Below are 26,938 nucleotides of genomic sequence, written 5' to 3'. Positions count from 1 at the left end.
ATGTGCCCTAGTGTAGACGCATAAAATCAATTTTATAATATCGGTTTTATAAAACCGATTTCAGTAATTTCGATTTTATGCTGTAGTGTAGACGTAGCCTAAAAAACACAGCAATTGTTTGCTGGAGCAGAGGTAGGCAGGGAATGTCCACAGCTAGTGTTTGCTTTAGAGAAACAACACGGTGGGGGGAGTCCATCGGAGCAGATGCTTATCTGGTCTGAAGGTTATTTGCATTTAAGACTGAATGAGAGAGAGGTGGGGGAAGTGGTCGGAATTTGCAAGGCAGGGAGCTGACACGGTGTTGGCTCCAAAAATCCACTCTCTTTCTCTCCCCCACGCTCTCTGTCATGCTCCACCCCATCCCTCTCTTATGAAAAGCACAAAGCTGGGATAGCTGCCCATAATGCACCACTCCCAACACCGCTGCAAATGTGGCCACGCTGCAGCACTTTCCCTACACAGCTGTACGAAGACAGCTTTAACTCCCAGCGCTGTACAGCTGCAAGTGTAGCCAAACCCTATCACATAGAAGAATAAGCAGCAAAGAGTCCTGTGGCACCTTATAGACTAACAGAAGAATAAAAGTTTAGAAGAATTAGTTCAGTTCTGTTCCTCCAAAAAAGGTAAAAGCAAAATGTGTTACTGTGATAAATTGAGGGTTCTGTCTGTACTGCTTCTGAATTGGGGATGATTTTATGAAATTGTATAACAACATACAGGTTTTCCAAGACTGTAATGTATGTGGATCCCCCATGAGTTAGCAGGGTTACAGTGGTGAGTGATCAGCATTCAAGATCGTCTATTCAAAGTAAAACAGTCTGGCACAAAGGGTTTGCTCTAGCTGGGAGAAGACACTTCCTCTTGTTTGAAGAGGATGGGTGGGTTTGAGAGCTGTGGAAAATTACTGAAAGGCAGAACAAAAGAAGCAGGAGTCTATGAAGCGAGTCACAGGTGAACTGGGGAAGAGAACCATTTTGTACCAGGTTACGATGGGGGAGGCTGCTGCAGGGGTAGGGTAGGCAAGGTGCATAAAGGGCCCTGACTCACTGACAGAGCACAGATGATCCTCCAAGGTCTCCCAGGAAAGGGTGATCTAGTGAGAGACATTGCATTAGGATGTCTTGTATTATATGAGCTGTCCTCTACATGATTAGATATATTGAGCATAAAGATGTTAGATTGTACAAAGTGTGTGTGTGTTGGCTGCTTCACAACTACTACGTACCCCTGAGAGAGTTAAACTATAAACCAGAAGCTTCACACCTGCTGGCTGGAATTCTCTGAGAGACGCGTGTTTCAGTACTGAGGAATCCGAAAGGTTTTATCTTTCCTGATGAACATGGCATAATTTTTAGGGATACATCCATGCTTGCAGAGAAAGAACAATATCCGTAGTAGCTGTAAGATTTGATGTATAAGTCATTTGTAACGTTCCTTGTCCATGAGTGGTTGACTCATTCTCTGTATGTATTAATCAGGCCAGCTGCATATATACTAAATAATTAAATCACTTGAATAAATTGCTCAGTACCTTCAAAATGTGCATTTAATTAAATGCTCCTCCAAATAAACAGTATCTTTAAACATGTCAATCTTTAATCTGTGCATTAGTATCTAATACTTAATATGTTAGCCAATCATAATTATGAAGATGCAATCTATTGTCATGGACAAATTATTTAGTGCCTGATCCATGGTATTTTATCATGTCATTAAAGTCCATATCACAAAAAGCAGCAATTGCACATTAACACACTAGCAGTATTTCTTTACTGTGTGCATTCCTTCAGGTGTCTTTGGAGGGAGGAGGGATAGCCATCTAGCAGTGTGTGCAGTCCATTCTTAAGACTCTTCTGAATTATATAGAACCAGTAGTCTTTTAATTGTAAATGTGAGCAAGAGGAACTATATACTTGTACTGGAACAGAGCTATCAAAATTCTGTAGGCCAAATGACAGATAATTGACAGGTCATATCAGCAGCTGTATGCTTGAAAGAAGCCAGTATAAACTACAGCTAGTCCTATCATTACTTTCTGTAGGGTAATTCTTGTAACCATGGCTTTAAATTGCTAAAAATCACAACTCCCAGACTGCTCACCTAATTAAAATCTTTGTATACAATCTGTCAGGACACCTTGCATTCTACTGTGTATTTCCCTTGCCACTTGTCATTTTATTCTTTCCTAATCATGAATAATAAGATGGCAGCAGATGAATGTGAAATATCATCTTTGAGCAGACAAAGAAATGCAATATCAGATGCATGCTATAGGTTCAAAATACTGAGTAAAGTGCAGATGAACTGCTCTATTTCCTGAAGTAAAAGAAATCACAAAAAATGTAGGTAAGTTTGGGATTGGGTAAAATCTGGAATAGCCCATAATGGCATTTTAATAAATAAAACTTACTTTCAAAACAGTGGAAATAGTTCAGCAATCTTGAGAACAAGAGGATCAATTAATAGCACGCTGTCATTAATCCTTCTGGCTCAAAAAGGACCCAAATGGTTGTTTCCAAAGTTGCACGGAGGATGAAAATTATACATATAATACAAATAGGTGGGAATAACAACACGAATGAAAAACCTGTCCAAATCGACCTTTAATTGGCCATTCCAGGCAATAAATAGCTTCACTACCAAAACCGCTCAGAACACTGGGTTCTGAAGTGGCATGGGGAAAAAATATATATATATAATAAAACTAACAGAATAAGGCTGTCATAAACAGATAGCTAAGGGTTAATGTCTCTTTCACCTGAAGCACCTGACCAGAGGACCAATCAGGAAACCGGATTTTTTCAACTTTGGGTGGAGGGAATTGAGTGTCTGAGTCTTTTGTCTTTGTCTGCCTGCCTGCTTTCTCTGAGCTTTGGAGAAGTAGTTCTACTTTCTAGTCTTCTGTTTCTAAGTGTAAGGACAAAGAGATCAGATAGTAAGTTCTATGGTTTCTTTTCTTTGGTATTTGCATGAATATAAGTGCTGGAGTGCTTTGATTTGTATTCTTTTGGAATAAGGCTGTTTATTCAATATTCTTTTAAGCAATTGACCCTGTGTTGTATCATCTAATACAGAGAGAACATTTGTACTTATTTTTCTTTCTTTTTATATAAAGCTTTCTTTTAAGACCTGTTGGAGTTTTTCTTTACTTCAGGGAAATTGAGTCTGTACTCACCAGGGAATTGGTGGGAGGAAGGAATCGGGGAGATTTGTGTGTTGAATTGCTAGCCTGACTTTGCATTCCCTCTGGGGGAATAGGAAAGTACTTTTTGTTTCCAGGATTGGGAACAGAGAGGGAGATTCACTCTGTTTGGATTCACAGAGCTTGTGTCTGTGTATCTCTCCAGGAGCACCTGGAGGGGGGAAGGGAAAAAGGATTATTTCCCTTTGTTGTGAGACTCAAGGGATTTGGGTCTTGGGGTCCCCAGGAAAGGTTTTTCAGGGGGACCAGAGTGCCCCAAAACACTCTAATTTTTTGGGTGGTGGCAGCAAGTACCAGGTCCAAGCTGGTAACTAAGCTTGGAGGTTTTCATGCTAACCCCCATATTTTGGACGCTAAGGTCCAAATCTGGGACTAAGGTTATAACATGGTGGCAGCCGGTGGGATATAGATAGAATCCAGAAGCCAGTAGGAATATTATATTTTTCTTTTCTCTGCTAAGGGCTTTTTAGCAGAGAGAAACAGTTTGGTTTTAAAAGGGAACCAGAGAGAAATTTTTTTTTCTGCTCTCTCTGGCAGTTTGTGGCTTGCATGTTAAGCAGAAGTCGTTAAGGACTATTAACAGTCTTTTGTCACACAATAGCACTCCCATTGAGAGTCATACCAGCACTATATGAATGCAAATAAAGTGGTTTTTTCAGGTTTACTTGACATTGAAGATTAGCTAAAGGCACTGTTGCTAGGCAGACTTCAGGAGGCAACAGAGAACCTGCAGTTCAGAGGATAAACACCGGAGGGCACCCCAACACAAGAAAACAGGAACCATGACTTCTAAGGCAAAAATTAAGGCCGAAGAGCAATTCAAAGAAGCTGAACACAGGCGACAAATGGAGATGAAAGAAAGAGAAGAACAAATCAAAGAGGCAGCACACAAAAGAAAACTAGAAGAAGAAGAGGTGGCCTACCGAAGGAAACAAGCAGAAGAAGAGTTGGCCCACAGAAGGAAGCAAGAAGAAGAAGAGGCGGCCCACCACCGAGAAATGGAAAAACAACAAAAAGAGAATGAAGAGAAGGAAAAACAGAGAAAACATGAACTGGAGTTGGCAAAAGCTGGGCTGCCTGTGCCAGCCAACCCTAACAACCCGACGCCAAATATTGCTCCACAGCCCAGGAAATTTCCCACCTACAAGGCAGGTGATGACACCGAGGCCTTCTTGGAAAATTTTGAAAGAGCCTGTCTTGGGTACAACATCCCCGAAGACCAGTACATGGTAGAATTGAGGTCACAGCTCAGTGGACCTTTAGCAGAGGTGGCAGCTGAAATGCCTAAGCACCAAATGAATGACTATAAACTTTTTCTAACCAAGGCCAGATACAGGATGGGGATAACCCCAGATCATGCCCGTCGGCGCTTCAGAACCCAAAAGTGGAAACCAGAGGTGTCATTTCCCAAACACGCCTACTACATTGCAAAAAACTATGAGGCCTGGCTAACAGGAAACAACATTCAAACCTTGGAAGAACTGAACCTCCTCATACAAATGGAGCAGTTCTTGGATGGTGTTCCTGAAGACATCACACGGTACATACAAGATGGAAACCCCAAGAATATCGCTGAGGCGGGGGAGATTGGAGCCAAATGGATGGAACTGGCAGAAAGCAAGAAAGCTACTGTCAAGGGGAACGATTACCCCAGGGGGCACACAGACCATAAACCCTACAACCGAGGACAGCCGAAGACCCCACATACCACCCAAGTAAAGCCACAGATACCCTACCCTTCAACCTCACCAGTCTCCAGTAACTCACCTCGGCCCAGTGACCCATCAGATGGAAGATGCTTTAAGTGTAATGAACTGGGACATATCAAGGCCAAGTGTCCCAAGAACACCATGCGAGTGCAATTCATTACACCACCATCACACCAAAGATCCCCAGGCCCGGATGCCTCTCAAATACCCTTGGAGCGAAGGGAAAATTTGAGAGTGGGCGGAAAGAAGGTTACTGCGTGGAGAGACACGGGGGCACAAGTGTCAGCTATCCACCAATCCTTCGTTGACCCCAAATTCATCAACCCAAAGGCCAAAGTTACAATTTACCCCTTCATGTCACAAGCTGTAGACTTGCCTACAGCTCAACTGCCTGTCCAGTACAAAGGCTGGTCAGGAATGTGGACTTTTGCAGTCTATGACAATTATCCTATCCCCATGCTACTGGGGGAAGACTTGGCCAACCAGGTGAGGCGGGCCAAGAGAGTGGGAATGGTTACACGTAGCCAAACCAGGCAAGCTTCCAGACCCATTCCTGTTCCTGAGCCGTCCACAGAGGCCCCGTCTGTGTTACCAGAGACCCAGACAGAGGTAGTGGACCCGGATTCCATGCCAACCACTGAAACAGCCACAGCACCTCCAGTCCCAGGCCCGGAACTGGAACAGCAACCAGCACCAGCAAGTGCAACCCCATCTTCAAACTCAACGCCAGAGGGCGCCAGCGAGCCAAAACTGGCAGAAGCAACAGACAGCCATACCCAAAAGGCTCAGCCGGAGCCTGAAATACCCTCAGGTGCACCAGCGGAGAGCGGTTCACCAGCAACGGAAACAACCCCATCACCTACATCGCTTCCAGAGGGACCAAGCCCAAGTCCACAGTCTGAGGAAGAACTGGTGACCCCAGCCTCAAGGGAACAGTTCCAGACTGAGCAGGAAGCGGATGACAGCCTTCAGAAAGCTTGGGCGGCGGCACGGAGCACCCCACCGCCTCTCAGCTCTTCTAATCGATCCCGGTTTGTTATAGACCAAGGACTTTTATACAAGGAAATTCTTTCTGGTGGACACCGGGAAGAATGGCAGCCGCAAAAACAGTTGGTGGTTCCAACTAAGTACCGGGAGAAGCTCTTAAGCTTAGCCCATGATCATCCCAGTGGCCATGCTGGGGTGAACAGAACCAAGGACCGGTTGGGGAAGTCCTTCCACTGGGAGGGGATGGGCAAGGATGTTGCCAAGTATGTCCGGTCTTGTGAGGTATGCCAAAGAGTGGGAAAGCCTCAAGACCAGGTCAAGGCCCCTCTCCAGCCACTCCCCATAATTGAGGTCCCATTTCAGCGAGTAGCTGTGGATATTCTGGGCCCTTTCCCAAAAAAGACGCCCAGAGGAAAGCAGTACGTACTGACTTTAGTGGACTTTGCTACCCGATGGCCAGAAGCAGTCGCTCTAGGCAACACCAGGGCTAACACTGTGTGCCTGGCCCTAACAGACATCTTTGCCAGGGTAGGTTGGCCCTCTGACATCCTTACAGATTCAGGGTCTAATTTCCTGGCAGGGACCATGGAAAAACTGTGGGAAACTCATGGGGTGAATCACTTGGTTGCCACCCCATACCACCATCAAACCAATGGCCTGGTGGAAAGGTTCAATGAAACTTTGGGGGCCATAATACGAAAATTCATCAACGAATTCTCCAATAATTGGGACCTAGTGTTGCAGCAGTTGCTGTTTGCCTACAGGGCTGTACCACATCCCAGTTTAGGGTTTTCACCATTTGAACTTGTGTATGGTCACGAGGTTAAGGGGCCATTACAGTTGGTGAAGCAGCAATGGGAGGGGTTTATGCCTTCTCCAGGAACTAACATTCTGGACTTTGTAAGCAACCTACAAAGCACCCTCCAACACTCTTTAACCCTTGCTAAAGAGAACCTAAAGAATGCTCAAGAAGAGCAAAAGGCCTGGTATGACAGACATGCCAGAGAACGTTCCTTCAAGGTAGGAGACCAGGTTATGGTCTTGAAGGCGCAACAGGCCCATAAGATGGAAGCATCATGGGAAGGGCCATTCACGGTCCAAGAGCGCCTGGGAGCTGTAAACTACCTCATAGCATTTCCCAATTCCTCACTAAAGCCTAAAGTGTACCATGTTAATTCTCTCAAGCCTTTCTATTCCAGAGATTTACAGGTTTGTCAGTTTACAGTCCAGGGAGATGATGCTGAGTGGCCTGACGGTGTCTACTACGACGGGAAAAAAGACGGTGGCGTGGAAGAGGTGAACCTCTCAACCACCCTGGAACGTCTGCAGCGGCAACAAATTAAGGAGCTGTGCACTAGCTTCGCCCCATTGTTCTCAGCCACCCCAGGACGGACTGAACGGGCATACCACTCCATTGATACAGGTAATGCTCACCCAATCAGAACCCCACCCTACCGAGTGTCTCCTCATGCCCAAGCTGCTATAGAACGGGAGATCCAGAACATGCTACAGATGGGTATAATCCGCTCATCTACCAGTGCATGGGCATCTCCAGTGGTTCTGGTACCCAAACCAGATGGGGAAATACGCTTTTGCGTGGACTACCGTAAGCTAAATGCTGTAACTCGTCCGGACAACTATCCAATGCCACGTACCGATGAGCTATTGGAAAAGTTGGGACGTGCCCAGTTCATCTCTACAATAGACTTAACCAAGGGGTACTGGCAAGTACCGCTAGATGAACCTGCCAAGGAAAGGTCAGCATTCGTCACCCATGCGGGGGTGTATGAATTCAATGTCCTTCCTTTCGGCCTTCGAAATGCACCCGCCACCTTCCAGAGGCTGGTAGATGGTCTACTAGCTGGACTGGGAGAATTTGCAGTTGCCTACCTCGATGATGTGGCCATTTTTTCAGACTCCTGGCCCGAACACCTACTACACCTGGAAAAGGTCTTTGAGCGCATCAGGCAGGCAGGACTAACTGTTAAGGCCAAAAAGTGTCAAATAGGCCAAAACAGAGTGACTTACCTGGGTCACCAGGTGGGTCGAGGAACCATAAACCCCCTACAGGCCAAGGTGGATGCTATCCAAAAGTGGCCTGTCCCACGGTCCAAGAAGCAGGTCCAATCCTTCTTAGGCTTGGCCGGATACTACAGGCGATTTGTACCCCACTACAGCCAAATCGCTGCCCCACTGACCGACCTGACCAAAAAGACCCAGCCAAATGCCGTTCAGTGGACTGATGAGTGTCAAAAGGCCTTTACCCAACTTAAGGCAACGCTCATGTCTGACCCTGTGCTCAGGGCCCCGGACTTTGACAAGCCATTCCTAGTAACCACGGATGCATCTGAGCGTGGTATAGGAGCAGTGCTCATGCAGGAAGCAACAGATCACAACTTCCATCCTGTCGTGTTTCTCAGCAAGAAACTGTCTCAGAGGGAAAGTCACTGGTCAGTCAGTGAAAAGGAATGCTATGCCATTGTGTACGCCCTGGAAAAGCTTCGCCCATATGTTTGGGGACGGCGGTTCCAACTACAAACTGACCATGCTGCACTAAAGTGGCTTCATACTGCCAAGGGGAACAACAAGAAACTTCTTCGTTGGAGTTTAGCTCTCCAAGATTTTGATTTTGAAATTCAACACATCACAGGAGCTTCTAACAAAGTAGCTGATGCACTCTCCCGTGAGAGTTTCCCAGAATTCAGTAGTTAAAAAGTGTTCTTAAAATGTAGAAGTCTGTTAGTTATATACTTAGGAGTATATGTAAAGGTGTATGTGTTATATTAATCTGTTTATTTTCAAGTTCTAGAAGGAAATCGCCGCCAGTGAGCTTCCCCACTGTCTGCAATTTGGGGGGCTTGTCATAAACAGATAGCTAAGGGTTAATGTCTCTTTCACCTGAAGCACCTGACCAGAGGACCAATCAGGAAACCGGATTTTTTCAACTTTGGGTGGAGGGAATTGAGTGTCTGAGTCTTTTGTCTTTGTCTGCCTGCCTGCTTTCTCTGAGCTTTGGAGAAGTAGTTCTACTTTCTAGTCTTCTGTTTCTAAGTGTAAGGACAAAGAGATCAGATAGTAAGTTCTATGGTTTCTTTTCTTTGGTATTTGCATGAATATAAGTGCTGGAGTGCTTTGATTTGTATTCTTTTGGAATAAGGCTGTTTATTCAATATTCTTTTAAGCAATTGACCCTGTGTTGTATCATCTAATACAGAGAGAACATTTGTACTTATTTTTCTTTCTTTTTATATAAAGCTTTCTTTTAAGACCTGTTGGAGTTTTTCTTTACTTCAGGGAAATTGAGTCTGTACTCACCAGGGAATTGGTGGGAGGAAGGAATCGGGGAGATTTGTGTGTTGAATTGCTAGCCTGACTTTGCATTCCCTCTGGGGGAATAGGAAAGTACTTTTTGTTTCCAGGATTGGGAACAGAGAGGGAGATTCACTCTGTTTGGATTCACAGAGCTTGTGTCTGTGTATCTCTCCAGGAGCACCTGGAGGGGGGAAGGGAAAAAGGATTATTTCCCTTTGTTGTGAGACTCAAGGGATTTGGGTCTTGGGGTCCCCAGGAAAGGTTTTTCAGGGGGACCAGAGTGCCCCAAAACACTCTAATTTTTTGGGTGGTGGCAGCAAGTACCAGGTCCAAGCTGGTAACTAAGCTTGGAGGTTTTCATGCTAACCCCCATATTTTGGACGCTAAGGTCCAAATCTGGGACTAAGGTTATAACAAAGGCCATACTACAGAACAATGTCTAAGCTGACCTTTAACCTGACATAAAGCAATAAATAGCTTTATTACCAAAACAGCCTGTAACACTCAATTCCAAAGTGGCATACAGGATGAAATTGATAAATCTAATACAGTTAAGTGTGAGCAACATAATACTTATGGAAAAATGAGCCAAAATGACTTTTAACTGCCTGTTCCAGGCAATAAAGGAGTCAATTATTAATAAAGCCACCTGGAACACTCAGTTCCGATGCTGCATAGCGAACAAAATTATTGCATATAATACAACTAAGTGAGATCATAATACTGCCAAAAAACCCCAATCAAACCAATTACCAACAAAACTTAAATTACCCATTTCAGTCAATAAATCAGTGTATTGTAGGTTAAAAATATCCAGAACCACTTATTCTCAAAGTGAAGGGAAAATAAAAATAATTCTTAGACCTATATAACACAGAGCCATGACAGAAAAGAATAATACCTGTCAAAACCCAGTTGAAACCACATTTTATATTGTAAGACCTTCTGTATAATAAAACGTTTGTATTATTACTATTGTTGTTGGTAGTAATAAGAGTAGTTGTTGCCTCTTTATATAGTATAGCCATACAATCTAAGAAAAATGGTGCAAAAAAGGCTCTGTTTAGCTCTTGATACAGATATGAAATATTTTACTGCTGGAATAATTTCAAATAGTTTTTGTTGCTGTTGTTTTGGTTTTATAGAGAACCCTATTTCATAGGTTCTATACTACAGTCTACATTGGCTTTTTAAATCAAAATGGATTGTTTAACTTTCCCCTTTCCCTACAATGGAATATAGTGAGGCCCTATTTGTACTTTGTATGAAAGGAAGTGATAAAGTAGCTTTATTTTCACAAGTAGGCCTATATTGCACAGGTCTGGAATTGTTGGTTGCTTATTAACTGCAACTGTTTGATCTAATTTTTGAACAATCTATCATTAACATATAATTATAGAGCTACAAACATTTCACATTTATATTGGCACATATTTACTGTCATGTTTGTTTATTTTTTTTCTTGCAATCCAAAATATTTTTGTACAGAACTAGCAATGTAGCAGTTGAAACTTTAAACAGTCACAGAGAGTTATTGAAATCTTGATGGTTTCATAAAGAACCCCATGCATACCACCAATGGTCATTTTTTCATAGGCGACTGATGTCACTGGCTGTCAGTGGGGGATAGTGGGCTGCATGTGCAGGGAAGGGTAGATTTTCAAGTTGAAATGGGTTAAGTAAGTAGGCCTACATGTAGAGCAAATGCATAAGATCATCGTGATAGGGTAGTTTGCCTGTTAAAGGCAGTAGCACCTGGTGGTCAGCCCATCTCGCCTCGTGGCATGACCCTTGAAGGGTTTGAAAGGTCCAATTTAAGAATCTGTGGGTGATGTGGTGAGAGAAGAAGCGGTCTCAGGAACAAATGATGCTTGGGAGGAAATCCTTTCGCTGTGTCTTCAAGGACCTGGGCCAGGAACCTTGCAGAGAGCATGAGGCAAGGCTCCTGTCTCCATGTAACCAATTAGGAATGAGCTGGAAAAAGAAGTCACCAGAAATACTGCCTCCTCCCTCGTATCAGCCTGTAGGGTAGATGCAGACTCTGCAGGGAGTAAGAGGGCTCATTAATGAGTACCTGCTCTGGATATCTGCCACAAGGAGATGGAAGCAACGTAACTTGGCTGCCACCCCATACCCCCATCCTCTACCAGGTTCTCAGATATTTACCCATTCCTTCCTTAATATATTATATTAAGAACAAAATATATCTGCTCCCTTGTGGGATATGTGTACCCCATCTTCCCTGAATAACATGGGTGCCAAATAAGATACGTCGAACTGAGAAATCTCCAGCCCTCCTTAATTATGTATGAATTTAACCACCTCCCTAGTCACATACTTCCTGGTCATCTCAACTCATGGAGTCTTTGTGGCTCCCTGTCACACCATCCATTGTAACGTGTCAGACCAATTGATTCTAAGCTTTTATTTAACCTGATTAAACATAACAAAGAGGATTCATTAACCCGTCTATTTCTTCTTCCAAGAGGGAAAGCCTAATCTTATAAGAGCTTTGTCATGCTGGTGTTCCTGACCGCAGTCTAGCTCCCTGGCCTCCTCTGTGATCCCGTTCCCTGTCTCCTGAGGCCTTGTCTACACTGTGAAAAAACGACCCCCTGAGCGATGCAAGTGTCAGTGATGTAAAGTGACAGTGTAGACAGTGCTGGGAGCTATTCCCCTCGTGGAAGTGGGTTTTTTTACAGCGCTGGGAGAGCTCAGTGCTGGAGCGGTGACTACACAGCCACGTTAAAGTGCTGACAAAAGCCAACTAACCATCCTTCAAATTCAACAAAGTCTGAAACAAGCAGTCTGGATGGAGCTTCTATCCAGGAGTCCAAGCCTCTGTCTCTCTCTGCACACAGCAGCCTATGTCCTTTTTGATCTTCATTCCTTAAGATATCACATTAACACGTGCTTAATACGTATCCTGTAGCAGCATCTCATAATATAGTCCCGTCTCCACAGCTGGACTCGCTCAGATGCAGAGAAGCGTTTCTTTGGCTGCTGTGCCATATATATGTCTATAAAGTTAAACTTGCGCTAGAAAGTGAGTTAAACTGAAGATAACACACTGTCTAGTGGTTTTGGATTGGTCCCATCACCATAGTATCTGATGGTGGATTTTTATTGGCAAAAATGAAGCCTGCGGTAGTGGTTTTGTTAAGATCTCCTGAAAAGTTGCCCAGAGGGACCATACATTCTATACTGGCTAACGGGACGAAAAATGAAATTAGACAGTTGGGAGCTAAATGGTGTATCCATTATGAGGAACTTATTTATGGCTCTGCCCATGTATTTGCTTTAAAGAAACAATCCTTATCCTCAACAAGTAACCAGTGCCTTCCCTTTAATTTGGAAATTGTGAGCTACTGTAAACTGATAAAGCTTCGCAAAGACACCAGTCCGGATTGGGACATGGTTGTGCTAGGCACTGGACAAATACATAGGTGGAGGTGCTCCCTTCCCAAAGCACGTCACTAAAAACGAGTGAGTAACTAGTATGGGAAGTGAAGAGAGTTGATGTGAGTGACAGTAACAGGCTGAAATTACACAGGACATGGTGCACAACTTGATGATTCCAAAGTTGTTTAAAACTTCTCTATCAAATCAAAAACACTTTGTGCTTCCTTAACAGTTACAACCCCTCTTTCCACACACACTGGAAAAATTGACTGGGCTTGCTGCCTGTCTTTTGGTGGTTCTTCCCACCCCTTTCTGTATAGACTCCCCAGCCTGCCTTCTAACTAGCATCATCAGTTCTGCTTTTTAACAAACTATCCTGGAAACTCAGGCAGGGAGTGCCTGCTCCACATGAGTCTGGGATATCACCAGGCTCCCTGGGATTCTGTCACTGTTCAGAGGGTAGATTTGGGTTCCTGCAAGAAATCAGAAAAATCATAGATCAGTTATGCGCTATGCTAGAAGTATGTGACCTTGGGCTCTGAAAGTGCCCATCACCTGGTCCTCCTGGGGTTAGCTTTCCTACGTAGCCTCACTCAACAGTCAATCTCCCAACTCAACAAAGCAACTCGGAGCCTTAAACTGACACTCATCATGTAGCATAAGACTGTAAGGGAACTGTCCCTGATGCTACTGGGACTCTGCCCCAAATTCTATAGGTGCGGTGAGGTTGAGGATAGGGGCTCAGCCATCTCCAGCTCCATAGAGCTGTGGAATTTTTTACTTGTCCTAATGGGAGTTGCAACTTGCATAGCTATCTAGGGGTTAAGCAGCTGCTGCATTATACCCGAGAGGTGGTTTTATTTCAGTAGTGGGCGAAGTGGTTTGTATGCATAGTTTGATTATCTTCTATTTAAGGCTCTAACACACTTCAGCAATTTGAGTAGGATAAGTGTGGATGCTGCCCAAAATGTGATCGTGTCTGTGCTCTCTAAATTTTGGCCTGCTTCTGCAGGGTGAAAGTTGGGAATTTCCTCCAACTGAAGGATATGGAATCTTAATGGGATGAGCTCCTGGAGTGCACCATGTGACTCTCAATGGGATAAGCACCTGGAGCATGAGAGCAAATGGCCACTTGACTAGCTGGTTGTTCTCCAAGGAATGCCAGTCCACTCAATGGCAAGTATTTGCACTTGGGATGCTGGGTGGTGGATGTTCCAATGCATTCTGTCTCAGATATTACAGGTGGAACTCAGTTATCTGACTTGCCAGCTGAAAATGGTATGGCTCTGATGGGTTTTTGGTGCTGTGCTTGGAGAGGCATGTCTTGGTGCTGCTAACTTAGATCCAACTGAAGTGCAAATTGCCACTGCTGCAGTAGATGATCCCAAGCCAACTGGTTGGCCAACATTTGTGAAATGTTTCATTTTATTGGGAAATTCAGCAAACTGGCAGCTTCTTTTCATCTATCAGACAAACTGCAAGGTCAAAGAAATATCTAGGTTGTGTGTGTTTACTGTGAATCACAACATGTACAGATGGTGAAATGCAGATCTTAGGCACCGAACAAACTGCCTCTTCAGGTCTCAATATTGCAAAGTTGGAGCAGCCTTATTGTAAGAAAGCTAAGTGGACGGATTAGGAATAAAAATGTATGGACTGAGATTTTTCAAAAGTGGCCAGTGATTTCAAATGCCTCAAATTTTGAGTGCCCACCATGACATAAAATAAAGGGGCTTGAATTTTAGAGGTGGGCTGTCATCCATTCTAAAAATCAGGGATCCATTTAAGCTGTCTCAGTTTGGGCTTTTACCCAAAAATTGAGGTATTCAGCCACTATTCCACTTGACCAAATTTTTCCTCAGCCTTACAAGGAGAGAGTCTCAAGGCCACATTTCTCCCAAGGTCACATTTGGGCTCCCTTGTCATAAAGTTAATCTACATACTGTAGTATTAACTGCTAAGGAAGTACTACAAGCACCAGAAACTGTCAGATTCCAACGTGGGTTTTGTTCAGGTCACCTCTTTCAAAACTTCTGATTTTCAGACTATTATATCCAGGTGGCTGATTGCATCACTGCTGTAACTCCATTGAACCAGTTGGAGTTAGACTAAAGACATGTTTTGTTTTGGTTTCGGGTATGAGTGCACTGGGAGTCACAGTACATGATGATCCAGAACACTGCAGCGATTAAAGCTCTGTGTAGGAGGAAATACAGTGAACTAGTATAATAACTTTCTATAGTGGGAGAGGACAAACCTCTGGTTTTTGTTATTACTTGCCTTCTGCAACCTGAAGCTATATGTGTGAGCCAGAGAGTGCTAGGTGCAAATCACTGTTCTCTTCCTTCATTCCCACCACATTTTCTTGTTTACCTCCTCTTTAGCTATCTTCCCCATCCCCATATCTCTTTCATTCAGTCTCTCCAACACCCAACCCAGCAGTGCTGCAATGTTAACAGGTTTTTCTCTGTATTATAAGCAAATGGATAGCATCTCAGATGTGTTCTAGGTGCAGGAATGATTTTCCATTTTAAAAGGGAGACAGAAGTCAGGAGAATGTAAAAGTCCTTTTAGAAGGCATTTGGTCTAGGAACTCAGCCTTTCCACAGTGCTGCCAGAGCTATTAGTTGTAGTGATACAAAGATGCAGCAGGTGGCATCAGAGGAAGGGCAGATTATTACAGTGGAGTGAACCCTACTTCCTTGAGCGGGAAGAGTGGTGAAGCAGAATAGAGGAGTCTGACTTCGGTGTCCAAGAAACTGCATCTAGTAACTGTTGCACAGGTTAGTAACGGGTGATAGGAATGAATAGGAGTAACTGGGACTGGGTTGATAATAATTAAAAGGCATCATTATCTAGGCTCTTACACATTTACAAAGTCAATCCACTTCTGTGTCTTATCTCAAACCAATTCTGAAAGAGAAACTGCTGCTCAGAGTAGGCCAAAGTTTAGGTTTGGTAATAAATGGCATTTTCCAGAAATCTAAGAGTAATAGAAATGGTTCCTTAAATTATACATTGACGTGAAAACGAATTTTAGATAGTCCCCTGCAGTGTTAGTAAGCCAAACACTACAATGTCAGACTAGTGCAGGAGAACCAGAGAGAGAAACTGACTTTAAAAAAGGGAAGTTAAGTATATTTCCATTGTTTAGACTGAGCTGAGAGCAGGAAGGAAACTTTGTAAGAGCCAAATTCTGACCTTAATTTCACTAGTGTCAATATATTAAAGTTAATGGAATTACTCTGGATTTATACGGGTGCAAAGAAAGATGTATATGGCCTCGAAGTTTTAAAAAATTATTTGTTTAATTAATGTAAAAGTTTATTAGTATCACACGGATTTTGAAAGTTGTGGTGTGTTTGTTGTTTGTTTGTTTTAAATTAGGCTTTAACTTGAGAGTGTTTCTAGAATCTGGCAGGTAAATTTTTTTAAAAATCAATCTGTTACTCCAGCCCAGAACTCCTGAGTGAGAGCTGTAGTAACAAGCAGTGTAAACATTCTCACCCAGGTTCTGAGACCTGGCGAGGAGGGTGGGTCTCTGGGCCTGGGCTCCCAACTAGAGCAGGAACGTCTACATTGCTATTTTCAGCTTCTATAGTGCAAGTCCTGCGAGCCCAGGTCAGTTGGCCCGTGTTCTGAGACTCACTGCCACGGGGCAGAGGGGTGTTCAGTGAAGACGTACCCTCTTAAGGTAAGATTTTTCACAAGCACGCAGCACATTGGGTGCTGCCTATGAAAATATGGCCTTTTATTTTGGTGCCTGAATGGGAGTTGAACTCTTGAAAACCTGGCCTTAAATTAAGTGGATTGGAAGTGGGAAAATGCCAGTAAAGAAACCTGGCGGAAAGTTTTTCAGGCTTCCTACAGACTGGGATAAACAAGCAAGTAAAATTTATTTTTAAAATTTTGAAAAATGTTTTTATATCAGCCTCTTAAGAATTGGTATTTGTATAAAGCTACTTTAGAGATGGTGGGCAAGATAGAGCTACAGCTTCCTAATAATCTGGGTTAACAACATAAAAGTCGGATTCTGCAATGTGTAAAATCAGTGGGAGTTTTGCTAATGACCTTAGTGGAAACAAAATCTGACATAGTTATTGGGATCATAGTTAATGTTCTGAAATATGTTGTATTCTTTCTTCATAATTTTATATATGCTGAACCTTTGTCCTGAAATTTTTATTTACTGTGCAGCAACACTAGGGATGCATGATAGTCTGTCCCACTGTTCTCAACCTTTTCCATAGTGGGGACCTCATTTTTTACACCAGGACAGATATGGGGGCCTTTGTCTGGGAGCTGCAGAACCATGACTTGGGGTGGAGCGGAGGCAGCACGCAGAGCTCCAGAGGCGCCAGGGAGGGAACCTGCACCAGCCCCACCAACCCTCCGCTCACCACCCATGGTATCCCCTGGGCCGTGCACCCCCTGAGCACCTGCGGTGCCCCCCCAGGCCGTACCTCCCCCCTGAGCACCCATGGCCATCACTCGAGCTCCCACCACCCAAGTTTTAGTCAGGGGTACATAGTAAAAGTCATGGACAGGTCACTGGCCATGAATTTTTATTTACTGCTCGTGACCTGTCCGTGACTTTTACTAAAAATACCTGTGACTAAAATGTAGCCTTAGTCATAAGGAAACCTTGCTGGCTGCTGTGAAAACTCCTTTGAAATATCACAGTAGCTGAGAAGCAAAGCATGCTTGGGTCTGGGTCCCCAAGAGAGGAAAGTCAGCCTGCAAGTGGCAGAGCCATAATGGAGGGGAAAATGGTAAGAAAGGGAGGCAGGGCCAGATTATGATATTCTGAGGCCCTAAACTTTGTCAAGTGTAAGAGGCCCCGTCCCATTAAAAAAACCAATTTATTATTTTCACAGAAAGGACAGTGAATATATAAACACAAAAGCTTTATATTTGCATATATAGAAAAGTGAAGTTTTAAAAATAGAAAAGTAATCTTCATTTGCAGCAGCCCTCTTGGTAATGATGACTTCATAACAAATAAATTTTAGACAGATGCTTTGAACTAATTGCATATGTATGTAACCCTTTTACCCGTCAGAGTTGGCAGCAACAAGGGCTGGGTTCAGTATCTAGGGGTTCCTTTTCAATAACAATGCAAAACCGGCTCAAGCCCCCACCCAGTGACCTGGGACAATTACATACCACCTCTCTGGGTGCCTCTAAGAGGCAATACTTCCCCTCTTGAAAGCACAGAGTCTGAGTGTAGCAAAAGCCTTTTAATAAAGAAGGGAAATAATGTGGCATTATGCTGGTGAAACACTACAAACAGGATTCATAACACAAACCATGAGCAACAGAAGACTCACCCCCAAGTAGATTGGGCCGTGTCCTTTCCCTTTGGTTCTTGAGTCCAGCAACCCAAAAGTCACCCCACTCACAGTTTCCATTCTTGGTCAGTACAGCCCCAGAGTTCAGAAGTTCATCTGCACAGTTTACCTACCAGCCTGGGGGGAAGGTATGGGGGCACCTTACATGCTCCACTGCTTGGGTTGACAACCAATTGCCATGCCTTTCTGTGGGGTTCTGCTGCAGTCTTCACTACCAACCACACCTTTCCACTCACCAATCTGTTAACCACACCTCTCTTCCCACCCACACTACAAGATACAGATACCTGTCCCCAACCTCTCTCAATTCACTGACCTTTGGAACCCATGTCCCTTGCCTAGTGAGTGCTGCTTAGTTGAGGGTGAGTCCCTCAGTCATAAAATGCCAAGTACAGTTCTGCTGTCCTTGATTCACATCATCAGGATAACAACATTTTATTACTCCTGCCCCAATAACAAAGAGACTGGGGATCTCACAGCAGCTAAAGTGACCATTTGGACAAGCAGTCCCATCATGCTAGGCAGTGTGGGTGTGCCTATGCAAACAATATCAGCCCCTGAAGTCCTTTTCCACAGCTCACCACCAGATGTCAGGGGAGAGTCATTCTGACTCTGCTTACATCCTCCCCCAGACGAGAATTTGTTGTCCCGATAAATCACACTCATTATACCAACTCATTAGTGTTCCCTCCAAAGGACCTCAGGAAGCCCACTATGGCTTCCACAAGCCTGTGTGCTAAACATATTGGTTCCTCACTAGTCACCTCTGGTGCATCATAAGTTAACCATTTTATGGGTCTTATTATGTTGTCCTGTCTATTGAGAATCTCTGTTGCAGTGGTGGTGGGGGGGGCATCTTCTTGAGCAACGGATGGAGAGGTTTCCTTTGAGGGTCCCTTGGCTACTGCCTTAGGCCCCTGCACCTCTGGTTCTAACAGTGAAAGGCTCAAAGTGCCCAGGACACCCTCCACCTGTATGTCTCCACTGTCCAATAACCCGTGTGTGTCATCACAGGGGGGTCCCATCGGCGGCACATGGGTGCCAGTAACGAGCCTAAATACTTCCACCAATGAGTTTAGGGCTGAGGAGGGGGAGCTCTCTCTTGGTTCAGCTGATCGAGACCGAAATCTTGTCTCCATTCCAGGATACAGAGCCAGCCTACAGTGCCCTCTCCTGCACCCATAACCCCTGCCCCAGCCCTCAGCCTCCTCCCAGAGCCCCTCCTGCGCACCAAGCCCCTGCCTAAGCCATGACCTTCCTCCCAGAGCCTGCACCCTGTACCCCCCCCTGCTCCTGAACACTCTGCCCCCGACTGGAGTCCCCTCCAGCACCCAATCTCCCTCCCAGAGCTTGCACCTCTCACCCCCTCCTGCACGCCAAGCCCATGCCCTAGCCCTGAGCCACCTCCCAGAGCCAGCCCCGAGCCCCCTCCCAGAGCCAGCCCCCTATACTTCCTCCTGCACCCCAAGCAATATTACCAATAATGGTAATATTACCATATCAGCCAACAAAGAACTCAGAGTGTTCAACCATCTGTGTCGGGTTGATGTGGCTCTCACATTGAAGGTTTTTTGCCAAAGTGGTCCCCACTTCAAAAAAGTGAAGAGCACTGCCCCAAGCTGTAGTTTAGTTAGCTTATACCTTCATCTGGCACTGAAGGGACGGTGGTCACAACTGCTCTGCTTTCTGGAGCAGAGCAGGGGTACATAAACTGCAATCCAATTCCTTTCCCTTTGAGGGGAGAGCTGGAGAGTAAGGCATCTGCGGCAGATCCCATTAGGACAGGGAGAAGAGGCAAAATGTCAGGCTCCTGGCTGCAGCAAAAATGGAGAATTCTGTGGCTTGTTGGAAAAATGCCACATTCCACGCCACAGAATTAGAGTCCACTGGGTGCTGGCTGTGACTAATGGAGCAGTCATACCTCTTAAGGTACGTCTACACTACAGGATTATTCCGATTTTACATAAACCGATTTTGTAAAACAGATTGTATAAAGTTAAGTGCACGCGGCCACACAAAGCACAATAATTCGGCGGTGTGCGTCCATGTACTGAGGCTAGCATCAATTTCTGGAGCTTTTCACTGTGGGTAGCTATCCCGTAGCTATCCCATAGTTCCCACAGTCTCCCCCGCCCATTGGAATTCTGGGTTGAGATCCCAATGCATGATGGTGCAAAAACAGTGTCGCGGGTGATTCTGGGTAAATGCCGTCACTCATTCCTTCCTCCGTGAAAGCAATGGCAGACAATCATTTCGCGCCCTTTTCCCCCTGGATTGCACTGGCAGACGCCATAGCATGGCAACCATGGAGCCCGTTTTGCCTTTTGTCGCTGTCATCGTTTGTGTACTGGATGCCGCTGACAAAGGCAGTACTGCAGTGCTACACAGCAGCATTCATTTGCCTTTGCAAGGTAGTGGAGATGGTTACCATCCCTATTGTACCATCTGCCATGCCATTATAAATTGGCAATGAGATGACGGTTATCAGTCGTTCTGTACTGTCTGCTGTACCATTGTAAATTGGCAATGAGATGACGGTTATCAGTCATTCTGTACCATCTGCTGCTGTCATGGGTGCTCCTGGCTGGCCTTCACTGAGGTCGGTCGGGGGCGCAAAGACAAAAATGGGAATGACTCCCCGGGTCATTCCCTCCTTTATGTTTTATCTAAAAATAGAGTCAGTCCTTCCTAGAATATAGGGTAAGTGTACTAGAGAACCAGTGTACCAGAGAGCACAGCCACTCCATGTCAGATCCTGCAGAAATGATGAGCTGCATGCCATTCTAGGGGGTGCCCCTGCAACAACCCCACCCATTGCTTCCCTCGTCCCCCAACCCTCCTGGGTTACCGTTGCAGTGTCCCCCCATTTGTGTGATGAAGTAATAAAGAATGCAGGAATAAGAAACACTGACTTTTTAGTGAGATAAAATGAGAGGGAGGCAGCCTCCAGCTGCTATGATAGTCCAGGCAGGACATTAAACGGTGTAGGGGAGAGGAGCCCAGCATCCCACTGCTATGACAGTCCAGGCAGTACAGAATCTTTTCTTTAGACATGAAAAGGAGGGCAGGCTGATGGAGCTCAGCCCCCAGTTGCTATGATGAAAATGGTTACCAGCCGTTCTGTACCATCTGCCGGGAATGACCGGGAATCATTCCTATTTTTACCCAGGCACGCCCGGCCAACGTCACCGAGGCCAGCCAGGAGCACTCACAGGATGATGAGGATGGCTATCAGTCATTTTGTACTGTACCGTCTGCCACCGGGGAGGGGAGAGGATGCTGCTGTTCAGTGCCGCAGCACCGCGTCTACCAGTAGCATGCAGTAGACATACGGTGACATTGAAAAAAGTCAAGAAACGATTTTTTTTCCCTTTTCTTTCACGGCGGGCGGGGGCGGGGGGGTAAATTGGCTAGATATACCCTGAACCATCCTGGACAATGTGTTTGACCCTACAGGCATTGGGTGCTCAGCCAAGAATGCAAATGCTTTTCGGAGACTGCGGGGACTGTGGGATAGCTGGAGTCCTCAGTACCCCCTCCCTCCCTCCATGAGCATCCATTTGATTCTTTGGCTTTCCGTTATGCTTGTCACACAGCACTGTGCTATGGCCTCTGTCTATCATAGCCTGGAGATTTTTTTCAAATGCTTTGACATTTCGTCTTCTGTAACGGAGCTGTGATAGAACAGATTTGTCTCCCCATACAGCGATCAGATCCAGTATCTCCCGTACGGTCCATGCTGGAGCTCTTTTTGGATTTGGAACTGCATTGCCACCGGTGCTGATCAGAGCTCCACACTGGGCAAACAGGAAATGAAATTCAAAAGTTCGCGGGGCTTTTCCTGTCTACCTGGTGTCTAAGTTAAACTCAGGACTCACAGTTTGTCAGACCACTCTGTTTTATTAGCGCAGCGCTCCGCCAATAACATTCAGAATATGTGAGTGGCCATGCAAGGCCCAAACAGTCTTATTTATACAGATAAAAGAGCGGGAATTAGACAAAGGGACAAAGAAAGCAAAACAGTAAAATTCACCTGGGGCACAGCATGCATATCCTATTTCCTTACTGTTATCGATCTAAGCCCAATGCTTCACCAATTGCCCTTAAACGGTGCAATTGTTTTATGTTAATGTCTGTATTCCTGACACCTGGTTGCAACATTCCAACAATTTTGCTTAAAGCTACAGACAACATTTCTTTAATCCTTTCTATTCTTTAAATATAATTCATTTTACTTTCACAATCCCTCCTTTTGGTCAGGCGTACATCATGACCAACCCTTACTGGGTTCCACAAATTAACCGTTCCTTATCTCTTTGGTTATCAGTGATATTCAAAATCATCATATTAGCACTCTGTTTTGAGGCAGTCATCTGGGTGACACAATTCTGGATACAACAGGAGATTAACTGAAAGCATACAAAAATCACTAAGATTCCAAACAGGATAGTTAGGGCTCCCTGAAACAACCAGTTTCCTATGCCAGAGAAATTGAACAGGTTACTTAGCCACTTCCATAAAGAACTCAGCTCTTCATGAGGAAGATATGCGATTTGTTCTAAGTGGCTAGCGCGATCTATTACCTCATTGGTATTGTCAGGTATAAACACCCAACATTCTTTTCCAGTGAGAGCACAGGTCCCTCCTTTGGCCACCAGCACTATGTCTAATGCTTGACGGTTTTGGAGGGCCACCTGTCTGATCACCCCTGTTTCTTTGGCCAGGGTTTTTAAACTTTCTCCGGTTTCATTTGCCATTATTTCAACCACTGCTTGTAACCTTAGGAGTCTTTTTGCGTGGTGTATTATTCCCCCAAGTGGGATAAGGAAATGCCAATGGCCTCTTCCCAAGTTAAGGGGCTTATGTTATGTATATACCATTGGGCATCTAGTAAGTCCCTTCTTTTTTGCCTGAAATTACGGAGGCGTTCTCGTGGGAGGGACTCTAGTACCCGGAATTGTGGGAAGAGTTGGGTGCGATAACAGATACCTGACCAGTTAGCTGGTAATACGGTATAAGCTTTGGTTCCACAAACCCATTGATGGCCTATTAAGGCAGGGAAGGGTAGATTGCATCCATTTGTTACATAGGTATCTGCAAATGAGGAGTAATATCCTCCAAAGGGTACAGGGTAATCCTCCTTACGAGGAGTGGTAGTATTTGTATGGCATTGGAAGATTGTATTATTTTTACTAAGATTACTGTAGGGGAAACATGAGATTGATTTTTCTGCTTGATCCCAGGTTGAGAAAAAATTCATATCCCCATACCCAGCCCGCCACTCTTTAGTTTTGTTTGAATAATCCCATACACCATTTGTCACAATATGCTGAAGGCAACGGCTTTTTCCCAGATCCAGCCCTGTCCCATTACACACCCAACACCAATGACCTTTTCCCCCCACCACACTTATCCATTTAGGGCTTGTCTACATCACAAAGTTGCAGCGCTGGTGAGGGGGTTACAGCGCTGCAACTTAGGAGGTGTACACATCTGCAGGGCATCACCAGCGCTGCAACTCCCTGTTTGCAGCGCTGGCCGTACTCCCGTTTTGTCTCGGGTGTAGAGGATCCAGCGCTGGTGATCCAGCGCTGGTAATCAAGTGTAGACACTTACCAGCGCTTTTCTTGACCTCCGTGGAATAAGCAGGTATCCCAGCATACCTGAGGAAGCCTCTCCTTCAAGCAGGTCTCTTTCCCTGCGGTTTGCAGGGGTGTCCGGGGAACGCGAGAGTAAACCGCGGGGAAGCTGGTCTCCTTCCCCGGTTTGCGCTCGCGTTCCCCGAACCCCCGTGCAAGCAGGTCTCCTTTCCTGCGGTTTGCAGGGGGGTTCCGGGAACGCGAGAGCAAACCGCGGGGAAGCTGGTCTCCTTCCCCGGTTTGCTCTCGCGTTCCCTGAACCCCCAAGCAAGCTGGTCTCCTTCCCTGCGGTTTGCTCTCGCGTTCCCCGAACCCCCGAGCAAGCAGGTCTCCTTCCCTGCGGTTTGCAGGGGGGTTGGGGGAACGCGAGAGCAAACCGCGGGGAAGCTGGTCTCCTTCCCCGGTTTGCTCTCGCGTTCCCCGAACCCCCGTGCAAGCAGGTCTCCTTCCCTGCGGTTTGCAGGGGGGTTCGGGGAACGCGAGAGCAAACCGCGGGGAAGCTGGTCTCCTTCCCCGGTTTGCTCTCGCGTTCCCCGAACCCCCGTGCAAGCAGGTCTCCTTCCCTGCGGTTTGCAGGGGGGTTCGGGGAACGCGAGAGCAAACTGCGGGGAAGCTGGTCTCCTTCCCCGGTTTGCTCTCGCGTTCCCCGAACCCCCCTTGAAGCCGCCCAACAGCGCTGCAGTGTGGCCACATCTAACACCACTTGCAGTGGTGGCCACTCTGCAGCACTGGCCCTATACAGCTGTACTAATACAGCTGTAACAACCAGCGCTGCAAAATTGTAGATGCAGACATACCCTTAGATACATTTATTCCCACTGCTTCCCAAGTGTCATTGTGTTCCATGTTTTGTTAAATGGACGAGGTCCTCCAGTAAGGTCTGGGGAATTCAGTGGGATAGGCGGGACACGAACACCAGCTTGAGAGTGGGCTGGGATGTGGCTGCAGACCCAGCATTTAGAAATATTAAGGGTCTGAGCTATCCACACTTGCTGGTGGATAAAAGAATTGTCATTGTGGGCGCCCCAGACCTTAAGATACCAGCAGCCGAGGAACAGGAGCCACCAGAGGTGCATGTTGGAGGCAGGGCCCTTCTGGTTCTGACAACCTCAACTGAGGGAACTGCAGTCACAGTTTTATGTCCATCAGGCAGCAGGTGCTAGGCTCACTACTGCTGCTTCTTGGGCCTTGCTTTAGGTCATCGTCTGCTTCTGGCAACCCTTACGAGAGCGTAGATTGTAAGGTATTGCAGGCTGTTCCTCTGCGTCTTCTTCTGGAGTCAAAACTGACTCTGCACAGTCCTGAGGTGTTGATTGGTTCGCCGGGTAGGGTGTCTTCTTACACTGTGAAGCATGTATCCACGCTGCGATGCCAGATAGCTTAACAGCTGTCTGGGTAGTAAGCAGTATCTGATGAGGACCCTTCCACCGAGATTCCAAGGCGTGTTTTCGATGGTGATGCCGTATGTAGACCCAGTCACCTGACTCAAGGTTGTGGCAGGCGTCAGAGGTGGGTTCCGTCGGCCAGGCTGCTTGAACCTGTGAATGGAAGTGACTTACAGCTTGCATTAATCCCTTGCAATATTGAAGGAGCATACTGTGAATCAAGTTCAAGTCTGGGACTGGAGTAATGGTAGCCACAGTTCGCAAAGGGCGTCCCATAACAATTTCAAAAGGACTCAGTTTATGCCTTTGGGATGGAGTGGATCACATTTCCATAAGGGCTAGTGATAAAGCTGCTGGCCAGCTTAACCCTGTGGAGTCACAAATCTTAGCAAGTTTATTCTTAAGTACACCATTTCGCCTTTCCACAGCACCTGCACTTTGTGGGTGGTAGGGACAGTGCAGCAGGTGTGTGACATGTAATATACGATCCAGGTGTTGAACAATTTGTCCGGTAAAGTGTGTACCCCGATCACTGGACAGCGTGGCAGGAATTCCCTTGGCAGGCATAATATGGTTTAACAAACATTTAGCAACGGACAGTGAGTCAGCCTTGCGACAAGGAAAGGCTTCAATCCAACCAGAAAATAAACATACCATACCCAAAATAAGTTCAAATCGTTGACACTTAGGCATTTGTATAAAATCAAGTTGCCAATGCAAGAAAGGTGCTTGGGGCAAGCCCCGGAATCCCTGAGCCACTTTTACAGGTTTACCAATATTGTGGCTTTGGCAAGTGGTGCAGGCGGCACAGTGGCGGGCTGCAAAAGAGCTGAAATGAGGAGCCCACCATCCCACCTTAGTTAGAGCAGAGACCATCCCCTCCTTTCTGACATGCGAAACACTGTGTAGCAGGGCGGCCAGAGATGGGTAGAATGAAAAGGGAGCTACAAAGGCACCAGTGGGCGAACGCCAAAGGGAATCAGGATGTAGAGAGCAACCCTGGGCAACCCAGGAGTCTTTTTTGGTTTCTGGGGCAGAGTCCTGGAGCAGGATGAGGTCAATGAGGGATGGCGGTGGTATAGAAACAGAGAGGGAACCTAGAAATGCATCTGAGGAAGGTTCTATGGCAGCAGCATGTTTAGCAGAGGCATCAGCAAACGCATTACCCTTAGCAACATCAGTGTCTGCCATCGAGTGGCCAGGGCACTTAACAATAGCCAGGGCAGAGGGAAGTAAAACTGCATACAGGAGAGCAGCGATATAGGGGCCATTCTTAATAGGGGTACCGGCAGATGTAAGGAAACCCTGAACTTGCCAGAGGGTACCAAAGTCATGTACAACCCCAAAAGCATAGCGGGAGTCAGTGTAAATGGTGGCGGAGTGTCCCTCCGCCAAAAAGCAGGTACAGGTGAGGGCAACTAATTCAGCAACTTGTGCTGAGATTACAGAAGGTAAAGGTGCAGCTTCTAGGGTTTCAGAGAGTGACACTACAGCGTATCCTGCAAGGAGACGACCTTGGTTGTCTCGAAAACAGGAACCATCAGTAAACAAAACAAGGTCAGAGTTAGGGAGAGGGACATCAGAAAGGTCAGAGCGCGGGACGGTGACAGCAGAGACAGTTGCAAGGCAGTCGTGAGGATCACCGTCATTAGACAAAGGAAGGGGAGTGGCAGGATTTAACTGAGAACAGCGCTTTATAGTGATATATGAGGCCGACAGCAGTAGAAGTTCATACCTGGTAAGGCGAGCGGAGGAGAGGTGGCTTGTATTGCGTTGTAACAGCAGAGTTTCTACAGAGTGAGGGACCATGAGAGTAAGGGGGAGCGAAGGACAAGGGATTCAGACATTTCGACTAAGCGTGCTGCGGCATCCAGCACGCAGGCAGGGGGGCAGGCCTTGGGCCACAGGGTCCAAGGTGGCAGAGAAATAAGCTACTGGGCGGTTCTTGCCT

General features: G+C 45.9%; 1 protein-coding gene across 3 annotated transcripts in view; it reads left to right on the top strand.

The window, feature by feature from the left end:
* The first annotated feature begins 446 nt into the window (after window positions 1-446).
* PTGR1 (prostaglandin reductase 1) overlaps window positions 447-26,938 on the top strand; it is a 52,056-nt gene continuing 25,564 nt past the window's right edge. Inside the window, exons 1-2 of one of the 3 annotated variants that reach the window (XM_050943192.1) lie at window positions 15,287-15,395; window positions 16,205-16,306. The gene's annotated coding sequence lies outside the window, so the exon portion shown is untranslated. Of the gene's footprint in view, window positions 624-15,282; window positions 15,396-16,204; window positions 16,307-26,938 lie in introns of those variants that run through there. The other 2 variants (XM_050943193.1, XM_050943191.1) reach the window with 2 other exon arrangements.

Source organism: Gopherus flavomarginatus, chromosome 3, assembly GCF_025201925.1.
Source record: "Gopherus flavomarginatus isolate rGopFla2 chromosome 3, rGopFla2.mat.asm, whole genome shotgun sequence".
NCBI lineage: Eukaryota > Metazoa > Chordata > Testudines > Testudinidae > Gopherus > Gopherus flavomarginatus.
This window is presented reverse-complemented; position numbering and strand designations above follow the sequence as displayed.